Below are 7,793 nucleotides of genomic sequence, written 5' to 3'. Positions count from 1 at the left end.
GGTTACCAGTGGGTTAGCCATGTTGTAACGGGCTAAGAGGCCTGTTAAGCCAGAGTGTACGGAGTTCAGATGGCCAGGTGCGCACGCAGGCATCGAGGTTTTGATGGTTTGCGCAGAGTTGTAGCACGGCAGAGAGCGCGCCGGAGCAGTTTCAGTCCAATCGGACGATGCGCGGGTGTTTTACAGAACATTGAAAGTTGTATGGAAGAAAACCCCTGGAAGTATGCAATATATGGGAAAACACGAAATACTCTCGGATGGAGGTGTCTGAGAAGTTTGGCGTATATGGACGAAAGTTAGCCACGGTGGTGTTCTAACATCGGTACCTGGGACGCAAAACCGTCGGACACATGGTTTCGAGGCAATGTGCGAAAAACGGGCCAAAATGGTGCACGAACAAAGGGGCACGCGCTATATCTGGCAGAAGGAGAACTCTGCGAGGTGTTGTGTGTATGGACGAAAAGTAGGCATTACGGAGTTGAGCAAACGCGCCGAAGACCGCAAAACGATATCTCCAACCGGCTGGTCGGTAGAGCGATTCCCAACACCCCATAGACACCGCAATGGGTGAAAATCGGCTAAGTCCCAATATGTACCTTCAGAGGGGCATATCCCGAAAACTACTCGTCAGATCGGGGCCAAATTCACAGAGAAGACACATTTCGAGGAGTTGTTTCGGATGAGCGATAGTGGTTTTTGGGTGAAAATGTACCCCTGAACCTTGTACAGAGAGGACCCCTTCCGTAGAGCAAAATCCTGAAGGTCGGGGTCGCGCAAGGGTCGACATGGGTCGAGGTGGACTATCATGCGAAACCACTTTTTTCGGTCCCTACGGTGCCCCTAGATGATGAAAAGTACAATCCGAGGTTGATTACGAACACTTTTGTGCACCCCCTTCCGTAGAGCAAAATCCTGAAGGTCGGGGTTGCGCACAAGTCGACCCCCTTCCGTAGAGCAAAATCCTGAAGGTCGGGGTCGCGCAAGGGTCGACATGGGTCGAGGTGGACTATCATGCGAAACCACTTTTTTCGGTCCCTACGGTGCCCCTAGATGATGAAAAGTACAATCCGAGGTTGATTACGAACACTTTTGTGCACCCCCTTCCGTAGAGCAAAATCCTGAAGGTCGGGGTTGAGCACAAGTAGACCCCCTTCCGTAGAGCAAAATTCTGAAGGTCGGGGTCGCGCAAGGGTCGACATGGGTCGAGGTGGACTATCATGCGAAACCACTTTTTTCGGTCCCTACGGTGCCCCTAGATGATGAAAAGTACAATCCGAGGTTGATTACGAACACTTTTGTGCACCCCCTTCCGTAGAGCAAAATCCTGAAGGTCGGGGTCGCACAAGTGTGCACCCCCTTCCGTAGAGCAAAATCCTGAAGGTCGGGGTCGCGCAAGGGTAGACCCCTTCCGTAGAGCAAAATCCTGAAGGTCGGGGTCGCGCAAGGGTCGACATGGGTCGAGGTGGACTATCATGCGAAACCACTTTTTTCGGTCCCTACGATGCCCGTAGATGATGAAAAGTACAATCCGAGGTTGATTACGAACACTTTTGTGCACCCCCTTCCGTAGAGCAAAATCCTGAAGGTCGGGGTCGCGCAAGGGTAGACCCCTTCCGTAGAGCAAAATCCTGAAGGTCGGGGTCGCGCAAGGGTCGACATGGGTCGAGGTGGACTATCATGCGAAACCACTTTTTTCGGTCCCTACGGTGCCCCTAGATGATGAAAAGTACAATCCGAGGTTGATTACGAACACTTTTGTGCACCCCCTTCCGTAGAGCAAAATCCTGAAGGTCGGGGTTGCGCACAAGTAGACCCCCTTCCGTAGAGCAAAATCCTGAAGGTCGGGGTCGCGCAAGGGTCGACATGGGTCGAGGTGGACTATCATGCGAAACCACTTTTTTCGGTCCCTACGGTGCCCCTAGATGATGAAAAGTACAATCCGAGGTTGATTACGAACACTTTTGTGCACCCCCTTCCGTAGAGCAAAATCCTGAAGGTCGGGGTTGCGCACAAGTCGACCCCCTTCCGTAGAGCAAAATCCTGAAGGTCGGGGTCGCGCAAGGGTCGACATGGGTCGAGGTGGACTATCATGCGAAACCACTTTTTTCGGTCCCTACGGTGCCCCTAGATGATGAAAAGTACAATCCGAGGTTGATTACGAACACTTTTGTGCACCCCCTTCCGTAGAGCAAAATCCTGAAGGTCGGGGTCGCGCAAGGGTCGACATGGGTCGAGGTGGACTATCATGCGAAACCACTTTTTTCGGTCCCTACGGTGCCCCTAGATGATGAAAAGTACAATCCGAGGTTGATTACGAACACTTTTGTGCACCCCCTTCCGTAGAGCAAAATCCTGAAGGTCGGGGTCGCGCAAGGGTAGACCCCTTCCGTAGAGCAAAATCCTGAAGGTCGGGGTCGCGCAAGGGTCGACATGGGTCGAGGTGGACTATCAGGCGAAACCACTTTTTTCGGTCCCTACGGTGCCCCTAGATGATGAAAAGTACAATCCGAGGTTGATTAGGAACACTTTTGTGCACCCCCTTCCGTAGAGCAAAATCCTGAAGGTTGGGGTTGCGCACAAGTAGACCCCCTTCCGTAGAGCAAAATCCTGAAGGTCGGGGTCGCGCAAGGGTCGACATGGGTCGAGGTGGACTATCATGCGAAACCACTTTTTTCGGTCCCTACGGTGCCCCTAGATGATGAAAAGTACAATCCGAGGTTGATTACGAACACTTTTGTGCACCCCCTTCCGTAGAGCAAAATCCTGAAGGTCGGGGTCGCACAAGTGTGCACCCCCTTCCGTAGAGCAAAATCCTGAAGGTCGGGGTCGCGCAAGGGTCGACATGGGTCGAGGTGGACTATCATGCGAAACCACTTTTTTCGGTCCCTACGGTGCCCCTAGATGATGAAAAGTACAATCCGAGGTTGATTACGAACACTTTTGTGCACCCCCTTCCGTAGAGCAAAATCCTGAAGGTCGGGGTTGCGCACAAGTCGACCCCCTTCCGTAGAGCAAAATCCTGAAGGTCGGGGTCGCGCAAGGGTCGACATGGGTCGAGGTGGACTATCATGCGAAACCACTTTTTTCGGTCCCTACGGTGCCCCTAGATGATGAAAAGTACAATCCGAGGTTGATTACGAACACTTTTGTGCACCCCCTTCCGTAGAGCAAAATCCTGAAGGTCGGGGTTGCGCACAAGTAGACCCCCTTCCGTAGAGCAAAATCCTGAAGGTCGGGGTCGCGCAAGGGTCGACATGGGTCGAGGTGGACTATCATGCGAAACCACTTTTTTCGGTCCCTACGGTGCCCCTAGATGATGAAAAGTACAATCCGAGGTTGATTACGAACACTTTTGTGCACCCCCTTCCGTAGAGCAAAATCCTGAAGGTCGGGGTCGCACAAGTGTGCACCCCCTTCCGTAGAGCAAAATCCTGAAGGTCGGGGTCGCGCAAGGGTCGACATGGGTCGAGGTGGACTATCATGCGAAACCACTTTTTTCGGTCCCTACGGTGCCCCTAGATGATGAAAAGTACAATCCGAGGTTGATTACGAACACTTTTGTGCACCCCCTTCCGTAGAGCAAAATCCTGAAGGTCGGGGTTGCGCACAAGTAGACCCCCTTCCGTAGAGCAAAATCCTGAAGGTCGGGGTCGCGCAAGGGTCGACATGGGTCGAGGTGGACTATCATGCGAAACCACTTTTTTCGGTCCCTACGGTGCCCCTAGATGATGAAAAGTACAATCCGAGGTTGATTACGAACACTTTTGTGCACCCCCTTCCGTAGAGCAAAATCCTGAAGGTCGGTGTTGCGCACAAGTCGACCCCCTTCCGTAGAGCAAAATCCTGAAGGTCGGGGTTGCGCACAAGTCGACCCCCTTCCGTAGAGCAAAATCCTGAAGGTCGGGGTCGCACAAGTGTGCACCCCCTTCCGTAGAGCAAAATCCTGAAGGTCGGGGTCGCGCAAGGGTCGACATGGGTCGAGGTGGACTATCATGCGAAACCACTTTTTTCGGTCCCTACGGTGCCCCTAGATGATGAAAAGTACAATCCGAGGTTGATTACGAACACTTTTGTGCACCCCCTTCCGTAGAGCAAAATCCTGAAGGTCGGGGTCGCGCAAGGGTCGACATGGGTCGAGGTGGACTATCATGCGAAACCACTTTTTTCGGTCCCTACGGTGCCCCTAGATGATGAAAAGTACAATCCGAGGTTGATTACGAACACTTTTGTGCACCCCCTTCCGTAGAGCAAAATCCTGAAGGTCGGGGTCGCACAAGTGTGCACCCCCTTCCGTAGAGCAAAATCCTGAAGGTCGGGGTCGCGCAAGGGTCGACATGGGTCGAGGTGGACTATCATGCGAAACCACTTTTTTCGGTCCCTACGGTGCCCCTATATGATGAAAAGTACAATCCGAGGTTGATTACGAACACTTTTGTGCACCCCCTTCCGTAGAGCAGAATCCTGAAGGTCGGGGTTGCGCACAAGTAGACCCCCTTCCGTAGAGCAAAATCCTGAAGGTCGGGGTCGCGCAAGGGTCGACATGGGTCGAGGTGGACTATCATGCGAAACCACTTTTTTCGGTCCCTACGGTGCCCCTAGATGATGAAAAGTACAATCCGAGGTTGATTACGAACACTTTTGTGCACCCCCTTCCGTAGAGCAAAATCCTGAAGGTCGGGGTCGCGCAAGGGTCGACATGGGTCGAGGTGGACTATCATGCGAAACCACTTTTTTCGGTCCCTACGGTGCCCCTAGATGATGAAAAGTACAATCCGAGGTTGATTACGAACACTTTTGTGCACCCCCTTCCGTAGAGCAAAATCCTGAAGGTCGGGGTTGCGCACAAGTCGACCCCCTTCCGTAGAGCAAAATCCTGAAGGTCGGGGTCGCGCAAGGGTCGACATGGGTCGAGGTGGACTATCATGCGAAACCACTTTTTTCGGTCCCTACGGTGCCCCTAGATGATGAAAAGTACAATCCGAAGTTGATTACGAACACTTTTGTGCACCCCCTTCCGTAGAGCAAAATCCTGAAGGTCGGGGTCGCGCAAGGGTCGACATGGGTCGAGGTGGACTATCATGCGAAACCACTTTTTTCGGTCCCTACGGTGCCCCTAGATGATGAAAAGTACAATCCGAGGTTGATTACGAACACTTTTGTGCACCCCCTTCCGTAGAGCAAAATCCTGAAGGTCGGGGTTGCGCACAAGTAGACCCCCTTCCGTAGAGCAAAATCCTGAAGGTCGGGGTCGCGCAAGGGTCGACATGGGTCGAGGTGGACTATCATGCGAAACCACTTTTTTCGGTCCCTACGGTGCCCCTAGATGATGAAAAGTACAATCCGAGGTTGATTACGAACACTTTTGTGCACCCCCTTCCGTAGAGCAAAATCCTGAAGGTCGGGGTTGCGCACAAGTAGACCCCCTTCCGTAGAGCAAAATCCTGAAGGTCGGGGTCGCGCAAGGGTCGACATGGGTCGAGGTGGACTATCATGCGAAACCACTTTTTTCGGTCCCTACGGTGCCCCTAGATGATGAAAAGTACAATCCGAGGTTGATTACGAACACTTTTGTGCACCCCCTTCCGTAGAGCAAAATCCTGAAGGTCGGGGTTGCGCACAAGTAGACCCCCTTCCGTAGAGCAAAATCCTGAAGGTCGGGGTCGCGCAAGGGTCGACATGGGTCGAGGTGGACTATCATGCGAAACCACTTTTTTCGGTCCCTACGGTGCCCCTAGATGATGAAAAGTACAATCCGAGGTTTATTACGAACACTTTTGTGCACCCCCTTCCGTAGAGCAAAATCCTGAAGGTCGGGGTTGCGCACAAGTCGACCCCCTTCCGTAGAGCAAAATCCTGAAGGTCGGGGTCGCGCAAGGGTCGACATGGGTCGAGGTGGACTATCATGCGAAACCACTTTTTTCGGTCCCTACGGTGCCCCTAGATGATGAAAAGTACAATCCGAGGTTGATTACGAACACTTTTGTGCACCCCCTTCCGTAGAGCAAAATCCTGAAGGTCGGGGTTGCGCACAAGTAGACCCCCTTCCGTAGAGCAAAATCCTGAAGGTCGGGGTCGCGCAAGGGTCGACATGGGTCGAGGTGGACTATCATGCGAAACCACTTTTTTCGGTCCCTACGGTGCCCCTAGATGATGAAAAGTACAATCCGAGGTTGATTACGAACACTTTTGTGCACCCCCTTCCGTAGAGCAAAATCCTGAAGGTCGGGGTTGCGCACAAGTAGACCCCCTTCCGTAGAGCAAAATCCTGAAGGTCGGGGTCGCGCAAGGGTCGACATGGGTCGAGGTGGACTATCATGCGAAACCACTTTTTTCGGTCCCTACGGTGCCCCTAGATGATGAAAAGTACAATCCGAGGTTGATTACGAACACTTTTGTGCACCCCCTTCCGTAGAGCAAAATCCTGAAGGTCGGGGTCGCGCAAGGGTCGACATGGGTCGAGGTGGACTATCATGCGAAACCACTTTTTTCGGTCCCTACGGTGCCCCTAGATGATGAAAAGTACAATCCGAGGTTGATTACGAACACTTTTGTGCACCCCCTTCCGTAGAGCAAAATCCTGAAGGTCGGGGTCGCGCAAGGGTCGACATGGGTCGAGGTGGACTATCATGCGAAACCACTTTTTTCGGTCCCTACGGTGCCCCTAGATGATGAAAAGTACAATCCGAGGTTGATTACGAACACTTTTGTGCACCCCCTTCCGTAGAGCAAAATCCTGAAGGTCGGGGTTGCGCACAAGTAGACCCCCTTCCGTAGAGCAAAATCCTGAAGGTCGGGGTCGCGCAAGGGTCGACATGGGTCGAGGTGGACTATCATGCGAAACCACTTTTTTCGGTCCCTACGGTGCCCCTAGATGATGAAAAGTACAATCCGAGGTTGATTACGAACACTTTTGTGCACCCCCTTCCGTAGAGCAAAATCCTGAAGGTCGGGGTCGCACAAGTGTGCACCCCCTTCCGTAGAGCAAAATCCTGAAGGTCGGGGTCGCGCAAGGGTCGACATGGGTCGAGGTGGACTATCATGCGAAACCACTTTTTTCGGTCCCTACGGTGCCCCTAGATGATGAAAAGTACAATCCGAGGTTGATTACGAACACTTTTGTGCACCCCCTTCCGTAGAGCAAAATCCTGAAGGTCGGGGTTGCGCACAAGTAGACCCCCTTCCGTAGAGCAAAATCCTGAAGGTCGGGGTCGCGCAAGGGTCGACATGGGTCGAGGTGGACTATCATGCGAAACCACTTTTTTCGGTCCCTACGGTGCCCCTAGATGATGAAAAGTACAATCCGAGGTTGATTACGAACACTTTTGTGCACCCCCTTCCGTAGAGCAAAATCCTGAAGGTCGGGGTCGCGCAAGGGTCGACATGGGTCGAGGTGGACTATCATGCGAAACCACTTTTTTCGGTCCCTACGGTGCCCCTAGATGATGAAAAGTACAATCCGAGGTTGATTACGAACACTTTTGTGCACCCCCTTCCGTAGAGCAAAATCCTGAAGGTCGGGGTCGCGCAAGGGTCGACATGGGTCGAGGTGGACTATCATGCGAAACCACTTTTTTCGGTCCCTACGGTGCCCCTAGATGATGAAAAGTACAATCCGAGGTTGATTACGAACACTTTTGTGCACCCCCTTCCGTAGAGCAAAATCCTGAAGGTCGGGGTTGCGCACAAGTAGACCCCCTTCCGTAGAGCAAAATCCTGAAGGTCGGGGTCGCGCAAGGGTCGACATGGGTCGAGGTGGACTATCATGCGAAACCACTTTTTTCGGTCCCTACGGT

Source organism: Anopheles nili (assembly GCF_943737925.1).
Source record: "Anopheles nili chromosome X unlocalized genomic scaffold, idAnoNiliSN_F5_01 X_unloc_12, whole genome shotgun sequence".
Classification (NCBI taxonomy): Eukaryota; Metazoa; Arthropoda; class Insecta; order Diptera; family Culicidae; genus Anopheles; species Anopheles nili.
This window is presented reverse-complemented; position numbering follows the sequence as displayed.